At 44.7% G+C, this 18,100-nt stretch overlaps 1 long non-coding RNA gene across 1 annotated transcript in view; it reads left to right on the top strand.

The window, feature by feature from the left end:
* Nucleotides 1-1,201: 1,201 nt before the first annotated feature.
* Nucleotides 1,202-18,100, top strand: part of LOC147025138 (uncharacterized) — a 157,466-nt gene continuing 140,567 nt past the window's right edge. Inside the window, exon 1 of the long non-coding RNA XR_015058853.1 lies at nt 1,202-1,334. This is a non-coding gene — a long non-coding RNA (uncharacterized LOC147025138). The remainder of the gene's footprint in view (nt 1,335-18,100) is intronic.

The raw sequence follows: 18,100 nt of genomic DNA on the forward strand, positions 1-18,100 counted from the left end.
ACACCGTTCCCTACTAAAGTTAAAAGGAATGTCCACTCTCCAGATAGCACAGAGCACTCCATGCCTAAGTGGTAAGCACTTGTCTTCCCAATGTAGAAAGCACAACTTTATTCAAACTATGTCATCGACATTCGTGTCGAATCAGGGAAGCATGGTCCCATGCACGTCTTGACCTGATAAAATGATTTAAATGTCATTTGACTTGGATTATTTAAACTTCGTCAATAATTTTAAATTATATCAGGACACCTATGGGCGTCGATTGGTGGTGGACGGGGGGGGGGATATTTCTCCCCCCACTTTTTATCAAGGGGGGTAAAACATATCGATTGTCCCCCCCCCCCACTTTTTTCATTGAACGTAAGTTACGTAACACTGGAGCCTCTCTGGATCTTTACTTTTTACCAAAAACAACAAAAGAAAAAGAAACCAATGTCACCCGCAGGGTGACCCGTATCTTGCCAAAAGGTGACTACGTGTGACTTCTTTAAGGTCACACTGAGGTGAACAGAGCTGCTATCCACCAGGAGCGACTCCTTGAGGAATATCTGCCTACGAGAGATTCCGATGAGAATCGTTCTACAGAGTAACCATGAAAAATATGCTTTTGCAGCATAACGTCACCAAATGACGTCATAATGTCTCAAGCTTGCCATATCTAGAAAGCACTCATCGAGGTGTTCAATTTGAGGTACTACACGATATGGTTCCTAAAACTTGAAAATTTGACCTGAGGCGCAAACCATGAAGGTCAAGGACAATCGCCACCAAAAATTAATCAGCTGAGCGCCAGACCATGAACTATATTCCCATTGAGTTTGAAGACGATCGGATCAAAATTACTCAAAAAATAAGGGTTTCGTCGACTCTCCTGATTTGTGACAAAGTGACCTTGACCTTTGACCTTTGGCCTTGACCTTCAAAATTTTATGCACTGAAAGGGACCTCTATAGGCCTCTGATATGCGAAGTTACAAAAATTTCCAATGATAACTGTGCTCTGCAGAATTTTTTATACGTGATTACAGACAAAAAAAACAAAACAAAAGAAAAAAAACATACAAGCTGCCTAACATATCTTGCAAAAACTTCGTTTTGGCAAGATAATAACCGTTCGTTTTATTGGTCTATTATAGTTCTATTAACGATGATAGGTTAACAATTCAACATTAAGAATCCGTGCTTCCCAAGCCATGGTCTCCCACCGGCCAAGCGTCCATAGCGACGTTGCTTTTTGATCCTTCGATGTCGGCTCTTCCTATCATTGCGAAGCAGAATTCGCCAAGCGTTGGATTGTTCACCCACTAACAGGGAACGTGACCTGGACATTTTGAGGTACGTTGGGACGTTTTCGGACTTTGTATCGTCATTGTATGAGTGTTTAAAGAAATCGCGGCTTCATGGCCCGGAGCGCCACGCCTCGGATAGTGTTAGGCCACGACGGCTCGGGGCCCCTTTAGCGACCAAAATAGTTTATTTCACCTTTCTAACTTATATCACCGGATGCCTGATTTTATTACCTACACGATGAAGTGTGTGTTTACTTTTTGTGACTTTGCACCGTCGAGTTATAAGCCAATAAAATTTCGTTGCCTGGTATGCTGATTGAGATGGTGGAGCTTGTGCAGGATGACGCGGTTTCACTCTACCGGCTGGCACGAACGAACGGAAAGATATTTTGTAAATCTGTTTTCATATTTCGCAGTCGATAACAGTGGCCTAAATCCCAACATTGAAAACCGGGTGAAAATCGAAGGAAGGTGGGTATTTTGACAACTGAATTAGCTTTGAATACTTGGGAAACATAAAATAAAATGCGCTGATTCACTCGCTTTTGCGGCGGTTAATGTAAATAATTTTTTCATTGGTACTTGGACTTCGAGGAGGTATAGACCTACAAAACGAGAGGTATCATTCGGTCGTCGGACTTATGAGGATTAAATGATAGATTTTAAAAGGTAGCTGTTGAAAAACATGCAAAATTCACCGAAGCGGTTCGGACAAACGAACGGAAAATTATTTTTGAATTCTGTTCTCGGATTACAAAGTATCTATAGGGTAGTAATGAGATTACCTCGAAAATCCGATGAAAAAAGGCTTAGGCTTAGTAACTTAGCCGCGGCTTGCAATTTTTACGAGGAAAAATAACGTTCCGGAAGGAATTTCTCTTCCGCCATAATCCGAATAATTTTCCGTTTGCACGAGGACAAAGACGAAGGATAGACCGACAGAATAAGGTGTCTCATTAAACTGTGTGATTTAGAATGATTAAATTAGAGATTTTAAATGCAGCGTTGAAAATAAAATAAAGAGGATTGTCAGCGTCTTCTTCACGGTGTCGACCCCACAACGGTTCTGGGCCCTTTAGCGACAAAAATGGTTTATTTCACCTTTCTAACTTGTATCGCACTGTACTGAAACAAAACGTATGGGCACGCACTATACTTAAACAAAACGTACGGGCACGTACTATATTTAAACAAAACATACAGGCACGTACTATACTTAAACAAAGGCACACGGTTTCAAAGTTGTGTTTTTTTGGGGGGTTTTTTGCACGTACGGGCACGCACGTACAGGCTAGTGGAAATGATGAACATATTTACAAATCAACAAACTATGTACAATAATTGGAAAGAAGAGAGTGCACGTCCGGATGGCAACAGATCTTAATCCCTCTTCTCCTGGTCTCGTGGTTTGTGAGAGTTAAAGAATTACATAAATGTTCACATTACAGCTGATTTTAGCTCATTCCTTTGGTGAACCCTTTTGATGGCATGCAAATCAAGAACACAATCTTCAAAGATTGTGGTTCAAAGTGGTTCAAAGATTTTTCGTGGCTTCATTTTGATCAGAGCATCGGCGGTGTACTCTGTCACACCTGTACGGACGCTTCTCGTGAAAAACTTACCGAACTTGCCCGCTGTGCAGAAGACTCATTTGCCTCAAAGGGCTTTCGGAACTGGTAAAAGGCTACAGAAAAATTCAGACAACGCGAACGATCAAACACACATAGGCTTGCCTCTGAAAATCTGAAATGTCGCGGAAGTCAACCTGGTGTCCATGTGCAGCTGAGCAGCAAACTGCAAGAAGAGCAAAGATCTGCACAGTCGGCACTTCTGAAGATTATCATCTCATTGCAATATTTAGCCCAACAAGGTTTTGCAATTCGTGGGAAGGATGCCTCTGAAGGGAGTTTCAAAATGCTCTTACAGTTGCGGGCCGAGGATGATGTAAACCTCAAGACGTGGCTGTCAAGGAAAACAACATTCAGAACGAAATTCTACAGTTGATGAGTCATGCCATCCGCAGAAATATCTGCAGTAACGTGAATGAAATGTCCACTCAGTTCGGACTCGTAACTAATAGAACGCAAGATATTCAGGGTAATGAGCAGGAGTCGGTGTGTGTGCGCTATGTGACGGATTTCTTTGATTTTCAAGAAGATCTCATCGGCCTCTTCCAAGTATCGTCAACAACAGGAGTATCACTTTGTAAGATGCTTCAGAATGTCCTAATTCAGTGTCAACTCCCTTTTGAACACCTTAGAGTGCAGACTTACGATGGGGCAAGCAACATGTCTGGAAAGTACAAGGGCTGTCAAGCACAGCTAAAAAAACTCCAACCGCGGGCCAATTATGTTCACTGTGGAGCTCATGTCACCCAACTCATTACATCCAAAGCCCTAAAAACTGCACCGTTCATAAGAGATGCCCTTGATTATGTCCAGGTACTCAGCAACATCTACAACAACTCTGGAAAATTCAAGCATCTGGACTTGAATATCCACGCTGACGATGCTGACACTCCTTGCCCTACACGCCTGAGGCCAATCTGCCCGATGCGTTGGTTAACTCGTTCTCCTGCCGTGAAATCGATATTGGATAACTATGAAGCGGTACTGGATGCCCTTCAACAAGCAAGTGATGACTTTGGTACGAACATAGCATCGCGAGCCAATGGTATTCGAAGCTGTCTTTCATCAGGAAAGTGTGTTCTCAGTCTGTTTGCATCATTGCCCGTTCTCCAATCCCTTGAATACCTCAATAAGGCACTTCAGGGTTCACAAGTTACCGTCTCTGGTATGCTTACTGCTGCAAAGGTAACTGCACAGAATCTCCAATCTCTCTGTACTGACCAGACGTTTAAGGAGGTTCTCGAAGCAGCACAACAGAAGCTCAGTGCCAACTAGATCCAGTGACCTTCCCTCGTAAGCGCAAGCTTCTGAAGAGACTTGATGGAGGCACGCAGGAATACATGCCAATTCTACAGAGGAGGTATACAGAGTTTAATTTTTCAAAGTCATTGACAGCGCATCCGAGATCTTGAACGAGTACTTCACATCAACCGACTTCATGGCGGAAAGGGACTTGGGTGAAATGCTCCTGTCTGGGTCATTCAAACCACAAATAGTCCGCAAATATCCCGAACTGTCGCATTCCCTAGAGCAAGAACTTGGCTTCTTTCGTAACCAGTTCAGTGGTTCATCTGTTGAGGATTACCGTAAGATATTTGTAGACATGGTGCCGGAAGTCCGTCGAATGTTCCCACAGGTAGAACGTTTGCTTCGGCTTCTATTGGTTTCCCCAGCAAGTTCATGCGAAGCTGAACGGTCATTCAGCACACTCAGACGTATGAAGACTTCGTTACGTTCCACAATGACCCAACAACGCCTCAACCATCTCATGATCTGTCATGTTCACCGAGATTGTCTGACTGCACTTGACCCCCAAGACATTGCTACAAAGTTTTTAACTGGATCGGCAGACAAGAGGGTTCATATTTTTGGCAAGTTTTAAGGTAAGTTGACCGTACTCGTGTAATGTCAGTATAGTTTTCAGTTTATGTTTCGTGAATCGGTTCGAAGGAGGCTTTATAAACAATTCTTAATATTTAATGTATATATATATATATATATATATATATATATATATATATATATATATATATATATATATATATTTCTTTGATGACACGTGAAACTTTGAAATGTGTATGATTAATGTTTAATTCATTTTGCTCTGTCTCCTTACATTTTATAAAAAGATGGTCGATAGATGGTCAGATTAATTTAAGGGATTTGTGTGATCAGAAGGCAGCATGTCAACGAGCGTATAAAATCAAGAATTTGCAAGGGTGGACTTGCTGTGTCCACGCCGGCACGAAGTGGGCTTTGTGGTCTGGACATGCAATGTCCCCCCCCCCCACTTTTCAAAAGCAATCGACGCCCATGACGACACCAACTGACGTTAAGAAGTCATACGTTTCATTTTCTCCAGTGGCCTGACCTATTTCTGCTTCCACGGTCTCCCACCCCCTTTCCTCATTCCTTGGCGTCCCATCCCCTTCCTGATTCGCCTGATGAATTATATGGTTCATATGAACGTACTTGCAAGTATGGTTGGGGAAAGAAGAGAAAGAAGAAGACGTACTTTCCATGGGTGCAGACTTAATAGTACCTTTCATTCATGAACTTTGTTACATTTACTTTTCCAACCAATGGCAGTCATGTCGCTGTGGTCTTTCTCTGGTTTCTAACCAATAATTTTGCCCAATAATCCGGCAGATATGGGAATGGATTGTGCCTTTGATGATACAACCATGAGCTTTGGCACACTGTTAGAGCATGCCCTAAGGAAGATATTTTGCTATAGGGCCATCGCAGAATTGTCCTGTGGCCAAAATGGCCACCACCGGTTGTTATTTTACCAGTCGCTCAGGTTCTGGACTACCTAGCATATTGATTCTGCTGGCTAATCGTACATTTTCAAGGATGAGGAATGCAGTGGTACTATTTACAACATGCTATAACTACTCTAACAACAACCTAAATAAATAATAGTAAAATTATAAACGCATTTAATATTGGTTGAGTTATACATGTACATGTTTTGAAACTGTAACATATTCCTGAGAGTACAGTCTTCGCAATGTTTCCTTTATAATATTTGGTAGTTTATTTATATGAGCACACAGTTCATGAGATTATGCTGTATCTTACAAATCAATAGTGCCTGTCCCATTGTTGTTTGACATGTTAGTGGTGAGGGCAAGTCTACGACAGTCCTTCCATTATTAACCAGGTAAGGCCTTCCATGGTAATATTACAGGTTTTCAATGAAATGTAATGCAAGTTTCGAGAACACAGTCCACCACAGTGGCAAAGAGCAGTGCACTGAAGTGCTGCCTTGACACGTTTGCACTGTCCTCTGCACCCCTTTTTGCATCCACAGTGTATGAGTTCTCGACTGGCCTGGGTCGCTTCTGGCAGTGTGGTCCAGTGAACTTCCCATCCACCTGTGTCCTTCTTCCACCCCCAGTCACCTGGGGATGGGAGTTCTGGGACTGGAACCATCATCTGTCCCCAGCAGTGACCATCTTGGTAGGCAGCCCTCTTTGTGTGCTGAATCAGTGCTGCTTGTGTTGGAGGGAGTCCTTCAATGTCTCTACCTTTCTGGGTGAACAGCTGATTGTGTGCCTGATTTACTGATTCCAGGTTGCTTGTGCGGTCATAGAGCAATACCACGAATCGCTCCAGAGACTCCATCCAGTTGTCTATGGTATCTGGGGTGGCAGCCAAGGCACAGAAGGCTCTAGTGATGTCATCAAAGGCGAGATGATCAAAGCTCTGGCTCGATGAACTGCATCATTGTCAGCATCGTTCTCACATGCTTTCCCTAATGCAGCACCAACATCCTCATTGCACATGAGCACCACATCACAACCTTGCTTGTGAGCGTCCATGTCTTGGAAGTAACCCAGTATTCTGTTCTTGAGTTTCGTGCAGTGTACACACCCCTTCATGTGTGTCCCCAGTTGTTCCAGCCTGGTACTGTACAGATTCACCAAGTCTGTTAGCTTGAACACTGGTGCAACCATATTGTCCATGCGCACTTCCTCAATATAGGCGACAAGTCTAGCGAATGGAATTCCATGGTTAACAGTGTCTACATTAGATTATTGTGCCTTTGTGTTCCTCGCTTTATTGTACAGAGAGGCAAGACACTGAGCATGGTTCTTTGCCTCTTGGGCAATGAGATCTCCAACACTGAGTTTGGATAGGAGGTGTTTGTCCTGTAGTTTGAGTGCACACTGCCTCACACAAATGTCAAGTTCGAATGTTGATGCATTACACAAAGCATCTCTTGCTGCAGATTTGCCACAGAAGAAGCATGTCTCTATTGAATGAGTTTCGCGTTCAATGCTCTGACGGGTGAACTTGTGGGTTTCTGGGTCATCATCGTGGTGTGTTTTCCTATTTTCAGCCCTCTGAAGTTTTGTTTTGTTATACTGCAGTCAGCAGGAGTCATGCCATTTGGCTTTGTGAACCCAGAATGCTGCCTCGATGCCCTGACCCTCATCCAGTTGTGACAGTTTTAATGTTCTTGGCAGGCAACTGATCTTGTCGAATGCTACAAGATGCTCAGCTATGGCCCTGTATCCTGCCCAATCTGTGCCACGTGCTGAATTATATGGACATGTCAGCATCTCATCTGAGAGAATCTAGTGAGCAGGATCAGCATCAGAAAAATGAGCCACATGTCCATACAGCCGCAGCTGACGCTCACGGACCATGCAGGTAACAAATCTAATTTGAGTCTCTCTCAGCAACCGCTCATTGGACACAAAGTCCGACCAGCGATCGCCAAGGATTCTCCAAAGAGACCTGTACCAAAGGATTTAAGTCTCCATCTCAGATCCTTGGTCAGAGTCCAAGTCTCACATCCATAGAGCAAGACTGGAAGTACCAAGGACCTGAAGACTTGGACTTTCGTCCTCCTGCACAGGTACCAGCAGCGCCACACCCCATGATCCAGTGAATCCATGACTCCCCACGCCCGACCCAGACGTCTATTGACCTCTGACTCACAGCTGGAAGAGACATGGATATCACTGCCAAGGTAAGTGAATCTCTCCACGACCTCAATATCCTCACCACAAACAGGCACAGACAGGACAGCAACATCCAAGATATCATTAAAAGCCTGGATCTTAGTTTTGACCCAGGAAACGCATAATCCCAGTGGCTCCAACTCCTCATTCAGCACCTCGTGTGTCTCCAAAAGAATTTCCAGAGTTGCCACAACGATGACTGCATCATCTGCGAAATCAACGTCAGAGATCTTGACATTCCCAAACGATGCACTGCAGCGTGATCTCTCCGACAACCTCCCTAGAATCCAGTCCATACAAGTACTGAAAAGTGTGGGGGCCAGGACACACCCCTGACGAACTCCAGTAACAACTGGAAATAAGTCAGAGATGGTACCACCACATCTCACAGCACTCTCAGTACCAGAGTAGAATTCAGATAACAGATCTATCAGTTTTGGTGGCACCCCACGAAGACCAAGGATCCTCCAGAGGACATCCCGATTCACTGAATCGAACGCTTTACAGAGATCAACATAAGCTGCAAGCAGCCCCTGCTGAAACTCTCGTCTGCGTTCGGTGAGGACACGAAGAGCAAGGATACGGTCAATCGTTGACCTCTTTGGTGTAAAGCCTGACTGCTCTGGACGCTGGTGCTCAAGCATATGGTGGCGAACCCTATCAAGAATTATCTGAGCAAAGACCTTGGCCAGCACTGAGAGCAGTGTCACCCCTCGGTAGTTGTTGCAGTCTTGGCGATCACCCTTCCCTTTCCAGAGAGGGACAACAAGGCCCCTCTTCCAGTCAGTTGGGATGATGCCTGTGTTCCAGGCAGAGTAGAGAATTGCATGCAATGACATGAGTGCAGCATTTCCATCAGCCTTGAGAAGTTCAGCATGGATACCACACATCCCTGGAGCTTTACCCCATTTCAACCGGTTCACCACAGCCTGTGTTTCCACAAGTGAAGGTGGACCACAGTTGATTGGATTGTCAGAAACAGGGATTGTAACACCCCTGATGTCTAACTTGACCGCTGGTGGATCAGCCTGGTACAACCGCTCAAAGTAACCGGCCCAGCGGGCCTTCACTTCGGACTCCTCTGTCAAGAGCCTACCACTCTCTGCTCTGACTGCAGTACACCGAGGGATGGGCTTGGATGAACGCAATGCACGAATTCCCCTGTAAGCAGGATCGCCGGTCTTGTAAGTGTTTTTTAAGACCTTTAAGTGTAATGTCTTGAAAGTGTTTTTTAAGATTTTAAAGAAAAAGTGATGTTTTTTTAAAGATCTTATGAGATTGCCGCCGGTTTTTTTTAATCGCCGGTCTTGTAAGTGCAAAAACATAGGAAAAGGTCACAGTAGCAATCCCATACTGGGAGAAATTATCCTTATAAACCCTACCTAATTAGCACAGCTCCCACTCCCCCCTCCCCCATGCGATGACACGCAACAACTTAAGCTGACAGTTTTCCTGACTTTATTTACATCAAAATGTCTCCTGCTCGTCCACGCATCATGCTACTCTATTACGCTTTACAATCCTACATTTACTATGAAGTTCTTCCATATACCCAACAAACATAACAAAACAAAATCCCTCCCTTTTAAATCGTTGATAAAACGGAAAATCAAACCTTACCAAGCTGTAGTTAACATGCGACCAGCTTTTTTAGCTTTTCAACACTTCCCATCTTCGCTTCTGCCTTCTTCCTCTGAATCCCTCAAACAAAGCTCAAAACGATACGGCTCCACACTCCCCCCTCCCCCCCCCCAAAGCATTTCCATCACTAATTTTGTCTCAAGTCGTTCCTTCAAAATCCAAATGATCAGTTTCAACATTCTGAGAACCTTCACTCTTGCTCATGACGGTGGAATAAGTATCTGAATCCAACCTCGACATGTCCTGTTTCTCAATGTAAAGCCGCCGTTTGGATCAAGGTGAGTTCATAATGTGATGTCACTGTCAAAATCGAAAATTGACACTCCAGGGCTTTTTTCGACACTTTCTGATTGGCAAAAAAGTTTCTAAAAAACCTTCCCTTCAAATTAATCTGTGATTGATGATTTTCAAAGGTTTTCAGAAAAAAAAATTTTTGGCCATTTTGGTTCCCCTTTGATAATAAAGAACAAGCTGGGAAGGAGCGGTTTTTATTTTCATAGTAGATTGCTCAACGAAAATACTTGGACAAGTTGGAAGTCATGACTTGGATCTGTTTGTGACTGCAACTTTGTCGAAACAGTTATTCATTTATTTTCGATGAGACACCTGGTAAATTTGAGCGATACCGCCTTTCATAACGCTGCCCTTATGATTGCAGGGTTTAAAGATTCCATTGGTCTCGAAAAGCAATGGCAATTTGCTCATTATCCTGGATTTGAGTCAGAAGTAATAAGGTTTGAGTAAATTTACAAAGGAGTGATTGGGTGAGTCGTTGTTGTATTTTCCCCTACCGGTATGAGTTGCATTCCCAATGCAACAATGACTCACCCAATTCACCACAGAGCCACCTATAAGGTTCAGACTTACAGTAATAAAATCAGTCACTTAATTTTTTTGAGCCTTATAAAGTCTTGTTTCATGTGATTCTCTTACTATTGTATTTATTTTACTTTCCAAGAACAAGAAAGCCCTATTTTTTTTCACTCTTTTGGGGTTTTATGATCAGCATTCACATCTGGGTTCACAGTACAAAGGAGCAACTGGGTGATGAAGTGTGTGAATCCTTGTTGCATTCCCCTCACTCAAATTTCTAACCTGAGCAGCTTTTACAGGTAAATCCTTGTCGGTTGCAATACCATAGAGTTTATTGATTTGTCCAATGTCTCCTAATGTCCTTGTAATTCAGGTAAACGTCCTTGTGCTGCATGTGATATCTGATGTATAACCTCCTCCATGAATCTTCGATCTTTCTTATGAAAGGGAAGGATAAGCTGCAGTCTGTGCAGATTGCTGGGTTCAGACTTAGCATGACCAATGACCATAAAAATAACAGGTGTCCATAAGGTATGTGCTCTTTGAGATATGAATATAAGTACCCATCTCTACGCATGCAAAAAGATGTGAATTTTGACTTCTTCTTTCCATTACATTACCCTCCCCCCTCTTTCTCATTAATATTCAGATTTCTAACCATTTCACATATATGGCCCCACCACAAGTCCCTGCTTTGCACCCACAAACTCCTCCTTTACAAGTGAATCTGATAGTAAATAGACCATAACCATTATAGTGTAGTAGATAGTAGAAAAATCGTGCAAATTATGATACAAGCATGAAATTTGGCATTTCTGTTCTGCAGGGCTTTCTGATCAAATCTGCCTGATTGGCCATTTGAAAATCCAGATTTTGAAAAATTTGAAGAAAAAAAAAAACTTCAAAAAAATTTGAAGTCACAGCTGACTGAAATTCTTGAAGCACAAGTGAACATCCCAGACAGAGAACCAAGGGGAGATGCAGTCATCATTGATGGCTCAGCACTTATCAATGCCCTACCTCCACACACATCAAAGATATTTGATGACTATGCTAAAGAAGACATCATCCCAAAGGTGGAATCCTATGGTGCCAGGTACGAGAGGGTGGACGTAGTGTTTGATGTGCACAAGAAGTCAAGTCTGAAGTCCGAGACAAGGTCGAAAAGGGGGCAAGGAATCAGCAGAAAAGTGACAGGAACCAGTAAGACCCCAAGTAACTGGAGAAGCTTTCTTCGAGATGACGGCAACAAGACTGAGCTGTTTCACTTCCTTGCGGAAAAGATGTGTGAAGCACAGACGACAAGCACTGTCATTGTCACAAAAGGAGAAGATGCCATTAGCAACACAAGGAAGTCACTTGATGCTGTCTCCATGTTGCCATGAAGAAGCTGACACTCGAATATTTGTACACGCCAGGGATGCAACGTCGGATGGTAGCAAGTCCACTATCATGAAGGCTAATGACACGGACATACTAGTCATAGCAATATCTGTACTGCCATCCCTACAGGAACTAGGTCTTGAGAACATGTGGATTGCCTTTGGCCAAGGAGCCAAGGTGCGATGGATTCCAGTCCATGAGGTAGTTTCTGCAATAGGGCCTGAGAAAGCGAGAGGGATCCCATACTTCCATGCGTTCATTGGATGTAACGTCGTGTCTGCCTTCCGCGGTAAAGGGAAGAAAACTGCATGGCAGACTTGGAACGTCTTTGATGATGTTTCTGAAACATTCACCAATCTCAGCCAGCATCCACCATTGATTCGTGATCTTGACTTTTTTGAAGATTTTTTTTTTTTCAAATTTTTCAAAATTTGGATTTTCAAATGGCCAATCAGGCAGATTTGATTAGAATCCCCTGGAGAACAAATGTGCCAAATTTGATGCTTGTATCATCATTTGCACGATTCCTCTCAAAGATTGCTGTTATCTGCCCCACTATTAGCATAAATCTAGTCTAATAGAAGAACAATGGGATAGAAAGTGAAGAACCTGCTCATATCCTCACTCTCACCCCCACCTCGGCCAGTACACATGGGCAGTGTGACGTCGACCTCCCACGTTGACAGCTTAGCAGGCGGTGAATTGCATGTTTCGCATACCGGAAGTTTTGTGTCGGTCACACACACACCTGTGGTGCAGCACTGGGTGCGGGTACAGGCAGCTTGCGTGCAGGCTTCACCCCATACCACACACACTCAGGCACACACACCCAACCTTGGGAAGAGTCCCAAGCCAGACCTGCATTATCTGGACCTGCTCCCCATTTACACCATGTGCCTGAGTGTGTTCCCATACCTGCCATAGCAACCTCCATCTCCACTCAGCGATTGTGCCTCCATTCCATCTCTCCCAGCATGGATTGCTGTACCTGTGGGGCCTCTCACACCTCACACCATACTGCCCCCAACATATCCTGGCATCTCCTCTTTTACACACTTCATCTGTTCTGGTGTTGTCTATTTATTTTCTACTTTCCTCTGTCCCTCTTCTGACCTCTCAGTCTCCCTCCTACTTTCTGCTGTTTCTTCCTTTTCATCCCCCTTCTGCTTCGGATCTCATTCCCTGTTTTTCTCGACTGCCCAGATTACCCAATCATCTGGCTTGGCTGGCCACCATCTGCTGCCCAGATCACCCCAGATTACCCAGATCTTCACCTCGGCCAAGTCCGTTGCCATCCTGTCCTGCTTGGCCCCAATGGCCTTTGTCTCCCCACCCTCCCCATCCTGGTTCTATTGGTTTTTAATTCAGCCATCCATTTTTCATGGCTGGCTCACATTTTCGCCATTTCTTCTTTCATTTTGAGCATAAAGTTTTCCAACATGGTCATTGCTTGTTTCTTCTCATATGGTGTCATCTCCTTTCTGGTGCTTGGGGCTGAACTGCTGAAGGGTGCTCAGTTTATGGGGGTTCTGGACTACCGGATGGGGAAGACAACTCTATGTAACCCTCTAATGCACCTTCTCCTTCCATTTTCTCTGAGGCCGCAGTGGTGTCCGTCCAATGTATCCCATCCCGGTTCAGGCCATGGTGCTCGCTGTCTAATTCCATTGCTGCATGTTTAATTCCATTGGGTTAAAAATAAATTTTGAGCCAACATCTCACATTCAAATTTGAGAAACATATTGCTTTGAGGAAGCAGTTTCGCGTTCCTAAGGTCCAGATCGCACTCCATGACACCAATGTTATGGCAGTTTGGATTTCAGACCAGGGTCAAACTCTCACTCCTGATGACCAATGTCACGGTGGTCATGCCGGCCAAACAGCCAAGCCACTTGTTACATACTTCCTCGAGACACCAACATGAGTGCATTCAGCAAGTGTGTACAGATTGAAGTCCGACCGGCCAGTCGCATTGCAAGTCCTCAAGGTGAGCTTGGTATCACCAAAGCAAGCAGATGAATCTGAGTCCACAGACCGAGCTGAGCGACTTTGAATTCGGAACTGCATGCTTGTTAAGAACCAAAATGCATACTGGCAGCTGCAGTGAGGAGGAGAGAGGGAACAGACTTTTGCCGTCTCAATGTGACCAGAAAAGAGATGCCTGCGTGGATGTCATCTCTGAGACACCAGCAAGGCAGCAGATTCATCGAGTACCAATGAGCAACCAGTTTTACAGGGTGAAGCTGGGTCTTGTTAAGGCTTTGGGAGTCACAGAACCAGTCTCGGTTCACATGCAGAACTCTCCATTCCCTTTTTGCTGGGTGAGCCAGTTTTAAAACTCAGTCTGCCGCAGAATGTATAGCACAGCCATTGCTTCTCACAGGTCATACGTGTCCTACTTCTGAAGCTGAAGCAAGCTTTTATGTTAAGCTGAGGCAAAATATCAACCTCTCCCCCCATAAACCTTCTTAGACCCCCAATTTTTTTTTTTTTTAAATAGCATCAACAAACTTTGGTAGATCACAGATGATGGTTGTGCTCAAGTTTCATCAAAATTGTGTTTATAGTTTCTCAAAATAAAGCAAATACATATTTTAGGGAGGGTGGAGTGGGGGGGGGGGGTACCCCCTGTGGACTCCTTGGACCCCGATTTTTAGCTTATCAGGAGTTTACATTCCACATACGATATTGTCATTGCTCATCATCTGTCCATCCATCAATCAATCTCCTTTTTTGACTTCTCCTGCCATACGGCTGGGCCAATCTGGCTGAATTTTTGCAGCAACGTTCCTCTCCTGACTGTTAACAGGAATTGCAAAGCTCATTCCGGTCACATGACTTAAAGTTGGTCAAAATGGCCAACTTAGTAAATGTCTTCAAAGATCTTCTTCTTCAGACACACCAGTCAGAATGCTACCAAATTTGGGTTACAAAATTAGGCCTGGGTCCTGAGGTTAAATTGCGAAGGTCATGTTGATCACATGACTGGAAGTGTGTTAAAATGGCTGACAGTTAATTTTCGGGAAAATCGCTGTCGGGGTTGATGATATACGCACACCTTCGGGGGGGGTCTCATTCCCGTTGGTGTATGTATGTTGTTTGTGGTGCCGGACTCAGCGCGTTCTCGAACGACTTCAATCAAAGCTTTGAGCTTCACAAGTGTGAACGAATGTACAGGTCGGCTACCACTTGAATGGATCTGTCAGTTGGTGTCTGTGACTTCTGAGTTCCCATCACAGTGTCCTCTCGTACGATGGCCCGTCTAGGTTGATTTCAAGAGCTCAAAGGAATTATTTCCCTGTATGCAATCTTAATGAATTTTAAACAACCTGCTTACGATCGGCTCCACATGTTAAAAACCACTCTGGACATTAACACCTCCTTCACTCAGAGTGAAATTGAGCACGAGGCAATCGAAACTCACGGTCATCACATATCACCCGTCTCTCTACACCTGCCTCTCGTGGGTTGATATAGTATCACAGAACAATCCCGTGCCTTCGAGCAAACATGATTCTCGTCTATCCTGGAAGGTTCGCCTTAGAACAGTCCAGCATCTTCACAAATCTCACCAGGAAGTTTACAGTACGATACTGCCATCTTCAGTGAAAAGTACCTCATTACATGAAGCAGTTCATATTACAATTTACCGATCCGTGCTAAACTAAAGTTGTAATATATAACCATCAATTTTAATCGTTCATTTACAAATGCTTAAATTTACCACATCCTCGAGCATTAAACTGACAATCACGTAAATTCCTTCATAAACCTTCTTCTCCAGACCAATCTGTCATGTGCTCCCAAATTTGGGTTACCACATTAGGACAGGGTCCTGATGTTAAATTGTGGAGGTCATGCCGATCAAATGACTGGAAGTGTGTCACATTGGCGGACCCACGAATTTCTTCAAAAAATCTTCTTCTCCAGACCCACCAGTCAGAATGCTGTCACATTGGCGGACCCACGAATTTCTTCAAAAAATCTTCTTCTCCAGACCCACCAGTCAGAATGCTACCAAATTTGGGTGACAACAGTGGGACAAGGTCCTGATATTAAATTGCAGTGGCAATGCCGATCAGGTCAGGTCAGGTCAGGTATGGGAGCTTGTGCCAGAGCAGTGCGTCGCAACGTCCACTATCCGCCGGTACTCCAGGGGCCTCCATCTGGATATCCCCCAGGCAGATGCCTGACCTATCCCCATCTCCTTGAGATGCTGATCAACCTGCTGTAACCATGAGGAATATGTGGGCGGTCCATGGCCTCCTCCACTCACGAGGCTCCCTCGCTGAGAGAATCTGTTGAGCAGAATGAGCATCAGGAAAATGAGCCACATGTCCATACAGCCGCAGCTGATGCTCATGGGTATGCAGGAAACAAATCTCATTTGAGTCTCTTTCAGCAACCACTCGTTGAACACAAAATGCAAAAAGCGATACCCAAGGATTCTCCGAAGAGACCTGGTACCACAGGAATTAAATCTCCGTCTCAGGTCACTGGTCAGAGTCCAAGTCACACATTCATCGAGTAAGACTGGAAGCACCGAGGACCAGCAGACTCAGACTTTCGTCCTCCCACACAGGTACTGGCAGTACCACACCCAATGATCCAGTGAATCCATGACTCCCCAGGCCCAACCCAGTCATCTATTGATCTCTGCCTCACAGCCAGCAGAGACATGAATATCACTGCCAAGGTAAGTGAATCTCTCCACGACTTCAATATCCTCACCACAAACAGGTACAGACAACATAGCAGCATCCAAGATATCATTAAAAGCCTGGACCTTAATTTTAACCCAGAAAACACGTAAACCTAGCAGCTTTGACTCCTCATTCAGCACCTCGAGGGCCTCCAAAAAGATCTCCAGAGTTTCCGCAAAGATGACTGCATCATCTGCAAAATCTAGGTCAAAGATCTTGACATTCCCAAATGATGCACCGCAGTTGATCTCTCCGACATCCTCCCCAGAATCCAGTCCATACAAGCGCCGAAAAGTGTGGGGGCCAGTACACACCCCTGACAAACTCCAACAACAACTGGAAATAAGTCAGAGATGGTACCACCACATCTCACAGCACTCTCAGTACCAGAGTATATTTCAGACATCAGATTGATCACTTCTGGTCAACAAACGAAGATCAACAAACCTCTCGAGGGCATTCTGATTCACTGAATTGTGTTTGCAGAGATCAACATAGGCTGCAGGCAGCCCAGAGAGGGACAACAAGGCCCCTCTTCCAGTCAGTTGGGATGATGCCTGTGTTCCAGGCAGAGCACAGAACTGCATGCAATGGCATGAGTGCTGCATTTCCACCAACCTTGAGAAGTTCACCATGGATGCCACAGATCCCAGGAGCTTTACCCCATTTCAACCAGTTTACCACATTCTGTGTTTCTACATATTAAGGTTGATCACTGTTGATTGGAGGGTCAGCAATAGGGATAGTAACACCCTGACATCCAACTTGACAGCTGGTGGATCAGCATGGTAGAGCTGCTCAAAGTAACCGACTCAATGGGCTTTCACTTCGGACTCCTCTGTCAAGAGCCCACAACACTCCGCTCTAACTGCAGTACACTGAGGGATGGCTTGGAGAAACGCAATGCATGAATTTCCCTGTAAGCAAGACAAGAATTTGTCTTGACCACAGGTGATGCTCTACCCCTTCACAGATGCCTCACACATCGGCCTCCCTGTCCAACCTTAGCACACACACATCCAGCTTTACGCCTCAGCTACCTGAACTGCTCAGCTCTGCCATTAAGTCTGGCTCTACGACTCTGGTCAATGGTATCCAGTGTCCCTTGGGAGACAAAATTCTTCTTCACCCTATGGTGAGTTCCAAGACATCCTCTGGCAACATGAAGGATGGTGATCTTGAAGACACTCCACAACTCTTCAGGATTCCCCAAAGCACCCAGATCTCCAAATCCCCACTCAGCCTATTCACAAACTCCTCAGCTACCCTCTCAATTTTTGAGCTTGCCACCATCCTGCCTCGACTGGGATCGTACCATTGTCATGGATTTAAGCTGCAACTTCAGAGTTGCTACAACAAGCCTGTGTTCCGTATTGAGGAATTGTGTACTCCAGTAGACACTGCAGTTCTGGATCATCCTCCAGCGACCATCAACGAGCACATGGTCAATCTCCTTTGCCACACCACCAGCCTTGGAATACCAAGTCCAGCGATGAGCCTGTGGGTGCTGAAACCATGAACCAGCCACTCTAAGTCCATGACTTCTTGCAATGTCAAGGAACTTTGTGTTATTCTCATTCACAACACATATCTCATAACCAACGCATGTCTCATAACCATCCCTATCAGTTCCAGTCCATGCATTGAAATCCCCCAAGATTGGAAGTG

This window comes from Eptatretus burgeri, chromosome 6 (genome assembly GCF_056783735.1).
Source record: "Eptatretus burgeri isolate ZD-2024b chromosome 6, Ebu_testis_v1, whole genome shotgun sequence".
Classification (NCBI taxonomy): Eukaryota; Metazoa; Chordata; class Myxini; order Myxiniformes; family Myxinidae; genus Eptatretus; species Eptatretus burgeri.